General features: G+C 39.7%; 1 long non-coding RNA gene across 1 annotated transcript; it reads right to left on the bottom strand.

Moving 5' to 3' along the window:
- Positions 1-347: 347 nt before the first annotated feature.
- Positions 348-17,794, bottom strand: LOC116359552 (uncharacterized). The gene is made up of 3 exons (XR_004206697.1): positions 16,973-17,794; positions 3,967-4,079; positions 348-1,394 (listed from the first exon to the last, which is right to left on the bottom strand). It is a non-coding gene; the product is annotated as an uncharacterized LOC116359552 (long non-coding RNA).
- Positions 17,795-17,877: the final 83 nt, after the last annotated feature.

The raw sequence follows: 17,877 nt of genomic DNA, 5'->3' as shown, positions 1-17,877 counted from the left end.
CTTATCCCAAGTCTTTAATTATAATGAACTGTGGTGAGCCTGATTACTTAATAATATGGTGATGAACACAACTATCAATCAAACCGCCCGACAGCCCTTAGAATTCAGGAGAGACTGTCCAAAATAAGAGCTGCTGACTCTCTCATTGTGGCCGTGTGTGTGTGTGCGTGTGTGTGTGTGTGTGTGTGTGTGAGTGTGTGTGTGTGTGTGTGTGTGTGTGTGTGTGTGTGTGTGTGTGTGTGTGTGTGTGTGTGTGTGTGTGTGTGTGTGTGTGTGTGTGGAGACACTGGTCAGTGATGATGTTCTCCTCTCCAATATAAGGATGAAAGAAAGTAAAGGAGGATGGATTGTCAGCTCGGAGCACATATTTATTTACAGAGTAAAACTAACAGGGGCACTTGCTCAAAAACAACAATTGTGCAATCACACAAGCCCACGGTGTGGAAGGCTACAGTGTGATGGTAGGCCAGGACATTGTATTTTAATCACAGGCGTTGGCCACAGTTCCATACTCATTCCAGTTTCAACAGTTTCAAGAGCTCAATGTAAGTTCAAGATTTAAAAAACGATGTATTTGGGAGTGAAGATTTCTCCTTCAAAGTGTATTACAAGGGATTTTCCAGATATAATCTATATCTTGGAGTCAGAAATGTATTGCAATAAATTATTATTAAACAGAAAAATCACATACACATAATTTATGATTGTTGCACGAGACAAAGGAAAATACTAAATCTCTCCAAATTTCATTGGGCATAGCAAAAAAACTAAAATGACTGCAACACACAACAGAGAATTATGACAAAAATAATACAGGTTTGGTCTATTAGCAACATATTACACAGTGATAGCAAAAATAAGTTGTATCCACATACTGCAGTACACGGATCATTTCACTCAATGAGTTGGGGTACGAATCAGACTTCAATTACAGAATTACACTATTAATCTCATACCTTATGTTTTCATACAGTGCGCTATATTGTAGACTTACTCCCTGTTTTGGCTGATCTGTAGCTAGTCTCCCTACAGTAGTGAATAGGTTAAATAAACCCAGTGTAACGGTACAAGAGGTCAGTCACAGTGAGATGAATCAGGGCTCTGCTCTAATACTGCTGCTATTCTCTCTCACTTTGACACTTTTAGAAGACCGTGCCTTATTTCCTTCCTTGCGTGACTCCAGAAGGTAAACACACTGCTGGAGTGACTCATTACAATTCCTCACGTCGATGACCTGATACAAACACAGTCAGGGGTCAACTAGGAGGATTATGAGACGTTACAAGGTACAGTAAGCCCCCCCCCCCCAGTTGCGTTCTGGGCCCTGACACCCTCTGTTCTTCAAGGAATTCACGGCTTCCTGTGGCCAAACCCACACGCCTGCCCACTCCAGCCTACAGAGATAGAGAGAGAAAAACAGAACGTTAGAAAAAAATTGACATTTGGGGTGATGGATCACCCTCTTCGCCAGGCCACTCTTCGGCGAAACGGAAAGAATGCTGTCCTGATGAGCGTGTATCTCTTTTCTGCCCAGAGCTCCAGGGCCTGACGAGAGGGAGGGAGCAGCCGGAGGCGAGGAGGGGCATCTCTGGGCTCGGGTTCGACCGTCTGCGTGGCGTAAATGAGCTTCATCCTGTTTCATGTAGTGGTGAATTGATTTACGAGTAGTGAAAAGCCTGTTTACCACCACCTGCCAAGTTGCCATTTTGGGCGATTGGCTCTTTTGTAAAAAGGGATCTGGGAGACAGGCCTGATCAGCACTTTGCCCTCTGCTAAGCCCAGTGTTAGAGGGAGAGGAGGTGGAGATGGTAGTGGAGGGGGTTGTAGTGTTGGTGGTGGTGGTGGGGGGGGGGGGGTGATATGCTGCTGTTAGCAACTTCCCTTCAAAGGCCCCTATCTGAAAAAGGGCCAAACACAATCTAGCATCAATCTCTGTGCTGTCACCCTGCACTCTGCTGCCTTTCCAGCACCATTGTTATAGAGCAGACCAACGGAAAGAGGCCGGGAGCAGGTGGAAATAAAAAGCCCTTTGACGACTGGAGGGGAAAGATTCCTCCTGAGATCCTCACGACATTTACACAAGCCCCAGGGAGCAGGGACTGGCTGTCCACGCCAGTCTGGATACACACACACCGATTCATAGGTCTGGACAAACACACACACACAGCGACAGATATACTGTACTGTCCCAATTTCAGCCGCAAAACCTGTCTGCTTCACACTTTTCAACACCGTCTGATCTACTGCTCTCAACCAAAGCATTCATCACTGTTACCGTTGCAGGGTGTTGCAAAGTATCACGTGTTACTAAGCAAAGTTATATTTCAGACCTTCAGTTAACTGGATATACTCAGAATCATTCTGACATGCCTGTGCTGTGCCAAAATATTCACCACATTGTCTTTGCTGTGGTGAGAGGGAACAGTCTTTTAGAATGTATGTAGAATACCCCACACTGCTGCACAGATTCTTGAAGGTCTTTCAGTAGCAGTGGTCTAAGAACTCCCAGTGTTCCACGTGGTCTCAGTGACCTCTCTGGAGACCTTGACAGTATATACTGTTTATTCCTCACAGATAGTGGAAGGCACTTTGTTGTGGGCAGAAATTAGAGACTGTGAAGTCCTCTTCATGAAAGTCGTGGTATAACACACTCAGACATTCATCCACACGCAGGCAGCCAGCCAGTCCAGACTGCATTACTTCACTCAGGGGAAATTAAAGATGTAAGTTTTAGCAGAATTTGCCTCTCCCCCTGACTCCCCTTTTCTGACTCCAACCTCATCCCTCTCTCATCCCAATGCATCCCTCTCACCTCACCACTCTGTCTTTCTTGCGTATCCCCCTCTCTTCTGTTCCAGCTTCACCCTCCTCTCCCCTACCGCATCCTTCTCCTCCAATCGGGATCATGGGCTCAGGTCTGGCGGGATCCCCGTCACATGATGCCAGTGAAGTGTGATGCTTCGCTGGGACCCCCCTCTGTTCAGGAAATGCTCTTGGCCTTTTTCCCCACCCTAGCCTTCTGCTGTGTTACCATTCCAAAGCATTCCTGACTGATTCCGACCACTGCTGGGCCATGGGTTCCCACAGACAAGGAGGATCTGCTCCCCAACTCAAACAGTGGAGTGGAGGCAGGGGTATCATGTTGTGGGCTGCCAAGCCCGTTTATGGTAGAATAGAGAGGCCTAAGCTCCACAATAGGCAATTACCATCCCCACTTAGCCCACACCCCACAAACCACCTCCCCATAGTTTCAATTTGTGGTTTGTATGTAGGTGGGTTCTGCTCTCAGGGCGGATTAAATATAGCCGGGGACCATTTCAGAGGAAAACCGTAAGGGACTGACTTGGATTCGGGACTTGCATTGCAGAACGACGTCTCCTATTGTTGTGCACTGTTTGGGAATTCTTAATAGCTTTTTCCGAAGCGGCTCGCCACAGGAAAATCCCCCTTCAGAATGGGAGAGAGAGAGAGAGATGGTGGGCTGTGAGTAAACACGCATCATATAAATCTGAGTACGCTTCAATCAAAGTCCCATCAGCAACTATCAAAGCCTCTGTAACTAACCTGTAACCAGAGCTGGCTGTGGCCTGACTTCCCTCCCTCTCTCTGTTATGTCCTACTCTGACCGTTTCTTCTGGTTGAGTTCTCCCTGCTGATATATTCCCTGGCATCTGTAACAAACTGCCCTAGACTGGCCCTGTGTTGTGTGTGAGGCTGAGGGAAGGGAGACACCGAAGGAGGTTGCACACACAGTGACATTACCCATTCACTCTCTGCCCTGTGTGGGGCAGGCTGGGAGGCCTCCAGCAGCAATATAGTATAGAGCAGAGTAGAAGCATGCGGTGTAGAGCAGTGCAGGACTAAGCAGGGCGGTGGTGAGAGGGGAAAATGGTCCTCTCATAGCGGTTTCTCTGGTATTCCGCTGGAGGAGAGATTACATCCATACTCAATCTTTTCGATCCGTACCTCTCAATTATCATTAGCACTGTCTGACAGACGCAATCCCCCGGTGGAGGTCTGGTTGTCATAGGAACTGTTGCCATCACTGGAAAACCCTCTCTCTCATCCATCACAGAGGGCTGAAATGGGAAAAAGAAGAGTTGTGTTGGTTATATGAGCAAACTTTTAATAAACTGTACATGATACAGATATGATAAGAAACAGGGTTGTGAATTCATAAAAAATTCAAGCAAAAAAAGAAAATCTCCTCTCCTTTGGTGAGGCGATCAGGCAGCATGTGACCAAAGAGGAACCAGAGGTAGGCGATTGTCAGATAGAGGATTTCAGTAGCTTTCATTTAAATAAACTAGTATAGGATAAGGGACGCTTGATAAATCCCAGTGTCGTTTCATACAGTTGAACTGTTCTGTGGTTCATCAAAGACATTAAAGAAAGGTGTGTATTACATTAGCTTGAGGGCTATTGAGGATGATTATAATTTAGTTCAATGACTATGTCCTTTTAGACTGATTTTAAATGACCAAAATGGTCTGTTATAGTGGATGAGTCAGAAGAGATGCAGCTCTGGTAGAAAACATGGGCATCAATAGGGGGTTATAGCTGAGAGGTAATCAGACATTAGGCAGCACTCTGGTTTGGTTCAGCGCTATTTAGCTCTAGGAATGGCACACTAAGTTAATAATAGCATGCAGAAAATAATAAATGCCTTGTCAGATGTCTCACTGTTAAACGATCTTGATTAAAGCATGCAACTACTGTCCTGACTTGGCAATATTGTAAGGCAGACATAAGTAGAAAATAAACATTTGAAAAAATATATATGAAAAACGTTAAACATCAATGGGGACTAATGTCCTTTAATTACTTAGGCGACTATATCAGGTATAGTTTACAGATCGAGAAACTGGAGATAAACAAGAGTTGACAAAAACACTTGAAAATAAGTGCAATAATATACAAAACCCTACCACAATAGGAAAAAAATCCACAATGAAAAAATTGAAACGTTTCTGGTGTTTTTCTTTATCATAATGAGCTTCAAAAAGTCTCAAATTAAAAAAGAATAAGGACTAAAAGAATAAGGACTAAAAGAATAAGGACTAAAAGAATAAGGACTAAAAGAATAAGGACTAAAAGAATAAGGACTAAAAGAATAAGGACTAAAAGAATAAGGACTAAAAGAATAAGGACTAAAAGAATAAGGACTAAAAGAATAAGGACTAAAAGAATAAGGACTAAATTGTTGTTTTAGTGACCTTCTCCTTCCTTATGACGATTACATATTTGTTGTTTGTCTTATTTTGTCCTATAAACATGCTGTCAGTCTGTGGCTAAAACGTCAATCGCAGATATTTGACATGTTGGAACATTTTCCTTCTCGCAATGACCACATTTGGACAGTTTTGAGTTTGTAAAACTTCTGGAACTGACAACTCTTCAACACTCGTGTCCTTCAGTCATGTCGAATAATGTTGTGGTAGTGTAAGCCGAGTTTGTGTGATCAAAAAATAAGCCAGAAGGAATTTTACATATGCCTGTATTCATATTTTTATTCCCTTGAAAGCCGAAATTCCCTCTGAAAATACGGCTGTCAAAAATGATTCAAAGTTCAGAGAACATGAGGACTATGTTACGAATAAAATACGCAGTTGAAGCCTATTGAGAGGAATAAGTGGAGCGGTTTACGGATTGACAATACCTCAGGGACAGTTGGGTGAGGGTTGTTGTTTGGTTGGCGCGCCAAACTTTCCTGGGAAGCCCGGGGTTCTCACACAGCACCATCGCTGCGCGCACAAAATGACTCATCTCGTGTATTTGGGGTTTGCGGGTTCTCTATATTTAAGGATAACAATACAGAGTTTACTGTAGCTTAACGAGCATAAAAAGGAAATAAATTGCCAGTCTCAAATGAACCAAAACATTACGGATCTAAACAAACTGTGCGACTGAGTTCCAGGGGCTATTTAAAGAACGCATAGGGTGGTATATCTTCATGTAGCCTATTTTTAAAAATGTAAGAGTTCTTGTTTTGGTTTTAGTTTCTGGGTGATAATTAATCGAAAAGCCGGTTAATATTCTCTCTCATATTGATAATCATACGAATAGGCCTACCTAACTCACTCACACAAATCATAGGCTATAAACAAATACAATTAACATGATTAGCTATCAATTGTCGTGCAGAACAAACAAAATGTCAACCAGCTATAAAAAAATTAAAAAATAAATATGTTTTTAAAGATGATTAACTTTTCATTATCATGCAGGTTAACCTGCATTGAATGGGAATCATGTTTTGTTTGATAAAATGTAATATGACAATGCATATTTAATTATTGCATTATACAGTTAGTTATCCAAGAGACACTTCAGGTGAATGCAGCTGAAACGGCGAAATATACGTTGATAAGGAAAATGTCAGCACTGAACAGCGCATGAGGGCGAATGAGTGTCCAAAGCAAATCCAAAATCCAATGTCTCTCAATCATCAACAACAAATAACCACGCCTACAGAATACAAGGCCACAAATACTGAACGAATGTATTTTCCATCTCTCGAATACTGAAGTTTCAATTACATTTTGACTTCTAAAACGGGTCATACATTCTCCATTTTATGCGTCTGATCACAAAAACAATCCGTTGCATTTACTGATCAGTTAACTAAAGGTCCATTATCACAAGTTAATTATAATTCATGTCAGTAGCCTCAGTCAATAGTTCAAATAAATTGACAAATAGAGCTTTCATATAAATCTGTAAATGCAAGATTTTTCTATATGAGAATTTGCCCAGACACCGAACACACAACAGTGCATCATGAAATCCCTGTTTTTGTTCAAGACATGAATGATCAATGGACATGTCACACGCTGTAGTAAGCCACCATGGAGAATCCTCGTCTTGGACTCTTTTTGCATGTTAAGTCTTCTAAACAACGACATGGAGAGCAAGGCGAGATTATAGGATCATGACTGAAGTGTGTCAGATACGGGATGAATATGTACCCAATTGAACTGAAAGGGTCTGTTGTGTGCCATGTGCTTATTGGCTCCCTAATTCTAATCAGAAAAAAAATGTGTAGGGCCTTCTATCAACCAATCCCCATCTGCATGAACCAGTAACATCTTACAAATAAAATAGGTCCTGCTCATAGGCTAAATGGCAAGCGTATCGATATCTGAATACCTTTATCACCGACAACTTCACTAAGAAGATAATGCTATGGAATTAACAGAAAGCTGAAATGGCCTGAAACATCCCACTGGCCACACCACGTTATTTCAAAGTGGAAATGTGGGTAATTTATCGTTGAGATGTTGATCAATGAGATTTCAACTGTTATTCGCCCACTCAAAAAGACAGCCAGAAGTTTGTTGATTTCCCAATGTGTTATCACTATGCTTTAACCTATCTAAAAGCACAACCAAATTCTAAACGTCAAAACAATTTAAGATTTTTTTATTTAGTTGTCATCTAAATGTCGAGAGTTATAAGGTTATATGTTCAGTAATATGTCTCAGAGATAGAAAATTGGCTTTAAAGTTCTGAAACCTCATTGGTTTGAATGGTGTAAGCAATATTTTTTTCATCTAGTATTCTTTTGAACTTAACAACATGCATTGGGGGTATTTAAAGTACTATATAATTAGAGAACAGAACAAGGCTATGACAATCACTACATTTAGACAAAAATGCAGATAGAACCTTATCGTCCCAAGCTCTCCATGTGTTATCATTGCAGTTTCAACCATTTAAAATCACAACAGTTCAAATGGGAATACAATGTCATTTTTGTATTTATACAACTGCTTAAATCGTTATCATTGTGCTTCATCTAATAGCACAACCGAATGACCTGGATTGTATTTGAGATTACATTAAAAGTGCATAGTGCAAGTGATCAATGCTGTTTGAGATTTCGCACAGATATTTATATTGTGAAGTTCTCCACAGACCTGGGATCGTTTCATGCTATGAACATGCACGCTTTCTATGATTCCATAATAAGGACTTTTAGAGTTACAGTAACCTCAAAATGTGGCCATGGATGTGTTACCCATTTTAAGGTTGAATAAAAAATGTTAAATTAGTTTGTAAGATGGCCTTCATTTTAGGCTATTGACCATCTTACACAAGTCATATTGAATTGTATTAGGTTGGCAAGCAACCAAATATCAACATTTATAGGAGACATATATAATGCTGGGATAGCTTCAATTGAGACACTGGCTTAATCATATTCTTTCACTTTTATTTCAGTTGGAGATGTGAATTCAACAAAAGTGATATTGAATTGTGTTTGGTTGTCAACACAACTAGCTTAGATTTTTGGTTGAAATGGAGACGTGAATCCAACATATTCATTATTAACTTGAAGATTAAATTTGACATCAACCAAAGGCTTAAATCCTAGGCCTATTTATTGTCTATTTTTTGTGTTGAATTGAAACAATAGCTATTGATGACTTCACAAATGCAATATAGGCCTAAATAGTTTCATTGATGATGTATTATTTATAGAGTATGGTTACATTTCATTTGCTCTAATTACACCTCAGAAGGACTTCAATAGCAACAGTTTATATATTTAGTTAAGATATCTCTCAATAGCCATTCTCACTATAGCACATTGGTAGTAGTCAGTGGAAAATATCAAAGCTAAGCTGGGTTTGGTTAAAACACTGGATGGGAGATCTAATAGATCGCTGTAGACAGATCATCTCTCCTGTAGGAGGTGCTGCTCTAATAGATCGCTGTAGACAGATCATCTCTCCTGTAGGAGGTGCTGCTCTAATAGATCGCTGTAGACAGATCATCTCTCCTGTAGGAGGTGCTGCTCTAATAGATCGCTGTAGACAGATCATCTCTCCTGTAGGAGGTGCTGCTCTAATAGATCGCTGTAGACAGATCATCTCTCCTGTAGGAGGTGCTGCTCTAATAGATCGCTGTAGACAGATCATCTCTCCTGTAGGAGGTGCTGCTCTAATAGATCGCTGTAGACAGATCATCTCTCCTGTAGGAGGTGCTGCTCTAATAGATCGCTGTAGACAGATCATCTCTCCTGTAGGAGGTGCTGCTCTAATAGATCGCTGTAGACAGATCATCTCTCCTGTAGGAGGTGCTGCTCTAATAGGTCGCTGTAGACAGATCATCTCTCCTGTAGGAGGTGCTGCCCAGCCTATTGTTTTCTCTTTTTTTTCTGATGGTGGATATAATGGTGAAGATCTGTTGTTGTTCCAAAAGGTACAAATTCAACATAGACAAACCTTGTATAAAATATGTTGAAAATTGGTTACCATTATGACAATTATAGTAACCTGGTACCCCCTGTAAATAGCCACGTTATTGTTATGTTATTGTGTTACTTTGATAATTTTTTTACTTTATTTAGTAAATATTTTCTTTACTCTTCTTGAACTGGTTGGTTAAGGGCTTGTAAGTAAACATTTCACGGTAAGGTCTACACTTGTTGTATTTGGGGCATGTGACAAATAAAGTTAGATTTTTTTTTAAATTTGAATTATGTGGTTAAACTTTCAATCTCAAATCAACTGTTTATGATAATGACTTTTTGCAAATCCAATGTATTTTCCAGGTAGAGTCAATGTCACAATATGTTGACAAATGACTTTGAAATAAAGTTGACTCAACCAGTTTGTGTCCAGTGGGATATGGTGAATTCGTTTTCTTCGTGATAGATGTGTGCGCGTCCTGTTGTAGCCTATATACCGTGGGTAGTGTCCTCGGTATCGTGGGACACTGGAGTTACCGCGCCAAAAGGACTCCCCTCTCCCTCTTCTTCACTCACACCCGCGCGCGCCTTGGAGGCCCAGCGGAGAGATCTTGCCAAGTAAATTAAAAAGTCGTAGAACGCGATTCTATAGTGCTGTTGATTGCATGAAAGGGTGGGGCCCCTCAACTATACCGTTCAGATCAATGTAGAGGCCCAATGAGCGCAATCAGCGGTCTGCTAGCAATCCAGTCCTTTCTCATTCACATAAACACCACTTGAACAAAAATATACACGGCCACCTACCGCGCCAGAGAAAGTGATGAGGGGGGTGCACACACCTCGACATTATACTGTTTTCAATTAAAACGACAACGCTAGATGGCCTAAGCGACGCACGAGACAGAGATATCTAGTTTCAGACCATTGGAAATTGAAATCTGCAGTAATGTATATACTGATGATGCATTGTTCCGAAAATAGCCAAGAGTGTAAAAGGGAATCAACATTGAGTATATTTTACAAACATTGTTTGTAAAATATACTCATGTGTATATTTCATATTGTGCTTTGTAGATAAGACTAGTACTGAAAGGACAAATTGTTGTTGATATTACAACGATTTTCTTACATTTGGCTAGTCATAAAACAAAAGGAAAACAACTAATTATGCATACCTTTGGTGATTTCGTTGTTGGTTTTCAAATGGTACATTAACAAATAGGCTACACATGTGGGCACGGAACGTGTGAATTAGTATTTTCATTGTAATGTATCAAGATATCTGCACTCGTTCTTGAAAAACGAAATCCTTATAGGCCTTGGCCAAATGGTGCATTGTATAATGATTGTTCCCAGCACATGCCTATTAAAACAAAGACAACATTTTCAATTGTTGAACTGTTTTCCATACAGTGCATTACAGCAACATAATGTGCATGTTATACGTACCCTCCACGTATCCTGCTGGTATTGTCCACTGGATGCTCCTGTACGTAATTAGGCTACATAACGCCATTGCCTGACTGAGCTCATATGTGCATATTTTTCCTCTCTTTGTTACCATGTTTCCCTTTAACTACTCATTAAGAAATATATCGCATGTAAAAATAGGACAAAAGTATATATACCCATAGGCCTACATATTTGGCAATATGGATAGCCAGGTTTAAAACATGAATTTGCCTTGGCATTCTCACAGGACGCCCTGAGTTACTTAACATGCACAATATGTGAATTATTATAAATATAACAAATATGTGTATTATTTCATGTAAGATATAATATGTTGGTTTCAGGATTTCAGAATACAATTTTACCAAACTATTACTTCCATTTTTGTTCAAATTTAGATCTTATATTCATTTAATAACCTTTATTTACTCAGAACAATTTTGAGAATGATATATCTACATTTAGCGGCGCCTTCAGAAAGTATTCACAGCTTCCCTTGTTCCACATTTTGTTGTGTTACAGACTGAATTAAAAAAATATATAAATCGATATTTTTGGTTTGTTACTGGCCTATAGACACACACACAATACCCCATAACATCAAAGTGGAATTATGTTTTTGGACATTCTTTTAAATTATCGAAACATGAAAATGTAATGTCTTGAGTCAATAAGTATTCAACCCCTTTGTTATGGCAAGTCTAAATAAGTTCAACAGTAAAAATGTGCTTAACAAGTCACAAGTTGCATGGACTCTGTGTGCAATAATAGTGTTTAACATGATTTTGACTACCTCATCGCTGCACCCCACAGATACAAATATCTATAATGCCCCTCAGACGAGCAGTGAATTTCAAACACAGATTCAACCACAAAGACCAGGGCGGCTTACAAAGAAGATTGGTAGATGGGTAAAAAAATAATTACAAGTTGAATGGTGTATTAATACACCCAGTCACCAGAAAGATACAGGTGTCCTTCATAACTCAGTTGCCGGAGAGGTAGGAAACCGCTCAGGGATTTCACCATGAGGCCAATGGGGATTTTAAAACAGTTACAGAGTTTAATGTCTGTGACAGGAGAAAACTGAGGATGGATCAACAACATTGTAGCTACTCTACAATACTAACCTAATTGACAGAGTGAAAAGAAGGAAGCCTGTACAGAATAAAAAATCTTCCAAAACATGTATTCTGTTTGCAACAAGGCACTAAAGTAATACTGCAAAAAATGTGCTTAACTTTATGTCCGGAATATAGTGTTATGTTCAGGGAAAATACAATACAACACATTACTGAGTACCACTCTCCATATTTGCCAGCATATTGGTGGCAGAATCATGGTATGGTTGTCATTGTTAAGGACTGGGCAGTTTTTCAGGATAACAAAATAAACAGAATGGAGCTAAGCACAGGACAATAACCTAAATCACAAGGCCAAATCTACACTAGAGCTGCTTACCAAGACAGTGAATGTTCCTAAGTGGCCAAGTTACAGTTTTGACATCGGGTTTTTCTTTGTTTTGACTATTTTCTACATTGTCAAATAATAGTAAATGTTTAAACACACCTACTCTTTCAAGGGTTTTTCTTTATTTTACTACTTTTCTACATTGTAGAATAATAGTGAAGACATCAAAACTATGAAATAACACATATGGAATCATGTAGTAACAAATAAAAAATATATTTGAGATTTTTCAAAGTAGCCACCTTGATGACAGCTTTGCACACTCTTGGCATTCTCTCAACCAGCTTCATGAGGTAGTCATCTGGAATGCATTTCAATTAACAGATGTGCCTTGTTAAAAGTTAATTTGTGTAATTTTGTTCCTTCTTAATAATGTGTTTGAGCCAATCAGTTGTGTTGTGACAAGGTAGGGGTGGTATACAGAAGATTTCCTTATTTGGTAAAAGACCAAGTCCATATTATGGCAAGAACAGCTCAAATAATCAAAGAGAAATTACACTCCATCATTACTTTAAAACATGAAGGTCAGTCAATTTGGAACACTTCAAGAACTTTGTGCAGTCGCAAAAAAAAATCAAGTGCTATGATGAAACTGGCTCTCATGAGGACCGCCACAGGAAAGGAAGATCCAGAGTTACCTCTCTGCTGCAGAGGATAAATTCACTAGAGTTAACTGCACCTCAGATTGCAGCCCAAATAAATGCTTCACAGAGTTCAAGTAAGAGACACATCTCAACATCAACTGTTCAGAGGAGACAGTGTGAATCAGGCCTTCATGGTCAAATTGCTGAAAATAAACCACTACTAAAGGAGAGTGATGGAGTGCTGCATAAGATGACCTGGCCTCCACACTCACCCAACCTCAACCCAATTGAGATGGTTTGGGATGAGTTGGACAGCAGAGTGAAGGAAAAGCAGCCAACAAGTGCTCGGCATATGTGGGAACTCCTTCAAGACTGTTGAAAAAGCATTCTAGGTAAAGCTGTTTGAGAGAATGCCAAGAGTGTGCAAAGCTGTCATCAAGGCAAAGGGTGGCTACTTTGAAGAATCTAAAATATATTTTGATTTATTTAACACTTTTGGGGCCTACTACATATGTGTTATTTCATAGTTTGATGTCTTCACTATTACTCTACAATGTAGAAAATAGTAAAAAATAATTAAAAACCCTTGAATGAGTAGGTGTCCAAAATTTTGACTGGTACTGTATGTGAATATTTATTTTTACAAATGTTTGAATTTTTCTTCCACTTTGACAGAGTATTTTGTGTAGATCGTTGACAAAAAAATACAATTACATCAATTTTTATCTAACTTCGTAACAACAAAATGTGGAAAAAGTCATGGGGTGTGAATAATGACATTTGCATAGTACTAGCATTATGGGCTTTACATTAGGTTATTTTGTGTGATCACGTTGGTTAATTTACCAAGATGCAGGAGCCCATAGCCCAGCCCAGCCCAGAAATGGGTAAAATAAGAGAAAGGACAGAACTGCAAACCGTAATTGATATTCTGCAGTAAATCATTGAATAATAATATTTAGGCATGGCACAACTACACCATAATATTTTTTTGCAACATTATCCTATATTTAGCATCAAAACAAATGCATCTCTTGACTTTTAGAAAATGCTTTACTAAGTAAACAAGCATAATTCCAAATCATGCACTCAAGGTTCTCTTCTAAAATCCTGAGGCGTGCAAAGAAGCGACTTCAAGTGCATCCAGATCCAATGAACTTGCGGCTCTAAGGTGCAGTTATACATTTGATCGATCAATTGTCACAAAGCTCTCCAAACAACTCTGCTGCAGCCTTTTGGTGACCCTCTCCGTCTCCACTCCAACACTGAAGCGGGTAACACACTGATTTCTCAGTGTCGAGACCTTCATTTCAGTTTCTAAACAAACTCAGGACTAATATTGTTTATCAATTATATATTCCCAAATGGCCTATAAGACTAATTACAACAGTAGTTTGTTAAACGTCCAGTAGCTTATACAGTTTTTTTTTTTTTTGTTCTGGAGTCTCATTTTCCCATCACCAAGTTTTCTGAATGGTAAGGGCAGCTGCAAAAAAATAAAAAATATAAAGTTTAAACAAATCATCTTTATATATAAAAAAAAATGGGTAACAAAGTATGTGACATACTGAGGTTTCTCTCTTATAGCATTGTCGAGGAATCACCTCACAGTCACATTAACTAAAGACAGTAGCAGTTCTAATGTATAACTGGGTGAGTCTTGGACAAGCTATGATAGGCTATATGATATAAATTTAAGTAGGCTAATTCAAGGTTTAGGCTGAATTACAATCTCCCTCGCAGTAAATGCAAGATAGACTCCGAATGTGTCACCGTACGGTGCCCAGCTTCAGCAATATGCCTATTACCGTTGATCGAAATGTCCAGGCACAGAGTGTTGTAGTTGTATAACAAAGGTTGCTAAAATAAAGGCCATGTGTCTAAAACGTGTGATTGGGTGTGTGCATGTACAGAAAAACAATCTAAACCGCCCTCAACAATATAATGCATCATTACGTCCATGTAAAATAAACAAATAAAATATTAAGTTCATGTAAAATAAAAAACAAATGGGCCTTTGGGTCAGATTTCGTCGATTGGATAACAATGAGACCATTTGGAGAGGCTCTCTGTTGAGACAAAAACGCATACTGCTGGGTTGGCCGAATGATGTGGAATTCCTCCACCTAAGTGGTCGAACATTCCTGAGGATGCAACGCTGTCAAATATTTCATTGGAGGACGTCATGGAAAAAGTACATGAAATAAACTACGAGGGGCAAGTGGTGACCTCGGATTGCCGTAAAATGCCGACAAACACAATCCTCCAACAGTGACATTACAAGCGTAAATCTATAACATTGGAGTTAACCCTTTCCTCACGCTTTACAATACTTCCATGTAATCATTAGGCTGCCTAACATGGGTAAGGCGGTAAAGCATGTTATCTAAGAAACATATATTCCATAGAAGACAATGGCCAATGAAACTTCAGCCAATGTTCTATAATAACTTAATTATGCAATGTACTATGGAAAGAAATCAATAGAATTTAGAGGACACCATAACTCGTTAAAAACCACGCAGTAACAATAATTTGACTGACGGAAAATAGTCTATAATATCAACTGAGAGTCCAGAGGGACCCTTAATAATTATGCGTAGCTGTCAACAGCTTTTTACGGAGGGGTTTAACAACGCGCCAGTCATCGGCGCGTCCCCCTTCAAAGATCAATGGAGCAACTCGCGTCCCACTGGTTTGGGTAAACATTTAGGGATCAATTAGCCGTGGACATTAGTTTTTCAAAGTGCATGTCAAAGATGAGTGGCGGGGTTAAAGTGTGTGAGAGGGCCATTCGGCGTGGGGACGGGCACGACGTGTTGAAACAAGGCGTGATTCTCGGAATGAAGTCATCAACGGTAATTAAATGCAGGGGGAAAGAGAGGACGCAAGCGTTCCTGCCCCCTCTCTCTCTGCGCGCTGGGTGGTCCGCTCCGCTGATAAATGCGTGGGCCTCATTCCAAGCGAGCGCCCGGTGTAGGAACCGGTTAAAACAATACTACTACCTATGTACATTTCTTTACCTAGGTTCCAAACTCACCCGGCAACAGCAAATATCCCCATTGTACCTCTCGCATGCCCTGTGTAGTTTACAGCGGAGATTTTAATATGTTCTTATTTTCCTTTGGCAAAAACGTCACGAAGGAACCAAGCCAACAACGGCATTTACGGCGGTTTGTTGGAACACAGGCTGTCCTTCAAATACATGTAGGCCTGTACACGCTTCAGAACATCATCTTACGGTTTAATAGATAGGCCACATCAAAATGACCTGATTTTAGTTTTCGAAGTTTGATAAAAAATGAGTAGGCCTACATAGCCTACAATATTCTCCTGTAGACGCATATTTGCAGGAAAACTACATTTAATTGTAGAATATTTTAATTCCAAAGACTGTTCAAAAATCTTAGTAGCCTGTATAACAGTAGCCTGTATAACCTACTTTTATGACACCCAAAATGTATTAAGACATTTAGTATTTACAATTTGCCAAATTGTCTGTGACTGAATTGCGTTATTGCATATCCAATGTGTGCATTAATTACAGGATATCAATAGCATATAATAAAATTGTCTAACAACCCGGCAAACCAAAACAGCAGAACCACCACGAGCCAGCCCTGAGAGTGTACCCGCGCACCAGGAGCGCCTGAGTAAGGGTTGAGGGGCTGAGGGCCTGTGCGCTCTCCGGGGAACAATGAACAGTCTGCTGTCAACAGATTTAGTCTATGGACCGGCGGCTCTCCACTACACACGTACATATATCCTACCGGTTTAAGGCTTAAATTAATAGCCAAAAACTGGTTACATTTAGAATGGTGGATGAGGTGCAATGAAGGCTTGAAGACCTATAGTAAAAAGTGCTGCTTAAAACAATACATTTTCTAAACGTAGCCTAATTACTTATTTTCTTATTCACATTTTTTAAATGATAAGCCTACAAATTATGAGCCTAAGACAGTTCTTTGTTCATAAGGAATGCCCTTCGAACTTTTCAAAAAGGAAAATAAAGTAGACCTATGTGCTACATCGCTTAACTTTGTAACTCAGATGATATTTGTTACTATTTTTCTGTGACACTATAGTCTGGTTAGACTGCCCACCACATTACAATCAAATGACTAATTAGAGCATCATACGGCGTCCAATCTTATTCGCACTTCTAACTGCACAACAGGTCTAGTAAATCTTGATTGGAACTAAATTGAGACGACGGCCCGCAGCCATATCGCTGTCTTGTTTTAACTGACAAAAGTTTAAAGTGACTTACCTTGATTCGAGCACCATTCTGAGGGGAGAGAGTTTGGTGGGCGTCGATCTGAAGTCCTCATCCGAGTTTCAGTGCACATTATTCGGCTAGGCTCAGGGCGCTCTTACCCTCAGTTCTACTGTGTGAACATAATAATTATACATGATAGAAATCCCTTTCTGCATTTACGTTGAAAAGTCCTATCCATACACAAGGAGCTGTCTAAAACGGACATAATGCATCAGATTGAGTATGAGCTGATCTAGAGAGTCTTTTTGCTTGATTTTTTATTTAAAGAAGGCCAGGGAAAATGTTTACATTTTGCTGTATAAACATCCTGCCCATGTTCCTGTCTATCTTTTAAAGAAATCAGCAGCGTGGTCTTGAATAGAGACATTTTCTTTAAAATAAGCGTATTTTAAGCAACATTTTAAATATACTTCACACTTTAATAAGTCAAAGTCAGTGAAATGTGCTATGGTGAGGTTGGCCTGCTGTATCTGGCAAGTGGAAAACCCGTTTTATATATCACGGTGGTTGTGCATACAAGCTTACTAAAAACATACATTTTCAAAAAAATGTTTTGAAGAAATATATTTGAAGATAACATGTCCCAACGTTGCAAAGTTCAAGCATAGGCCTCTGTAGCCTGTTGTATTAGGCTACCATTTATATTCTGAAAAACACATATTCTAGTTGGCTATGTCCTATATTTGAAAATAAGTCCTGTTTCACGCCATTCGTTTTTTTTTAAATGATAATTTTCTGTTCAATAAAATGTAAATTTTGAGTGTTAAGAAAGACCCTCTTCTCTGATTCTGAGTTGGAAAAAAACTGCTCCCAGACAAACTAAAGCCAGGCAGATGTGTGTGAGTGGGAGGGGACTGGGCGGGCCCGGTGCGCCAATGACGTCCTGATGGTCAAGC

This window comes from Oncorhynchus kisutch, linkage group LG3, assembly GCF_002021735.2.
Source record: "Oncorhynchus kisutch isolate 150728-3 linkage group LG3, Okis_V2, whole genome shotgun sequence".
NCBI lineage: Eukaryota > Metazoa > Chordata > Actinopteri > Salmoniformes > Salmonidae > Oncorhynchus > Oncorhynchus kisutch.
Note: the sequence above shows the minus strand (reverse complement) of the source record. Positions and strands in the feature narration are given on the sequence as shown.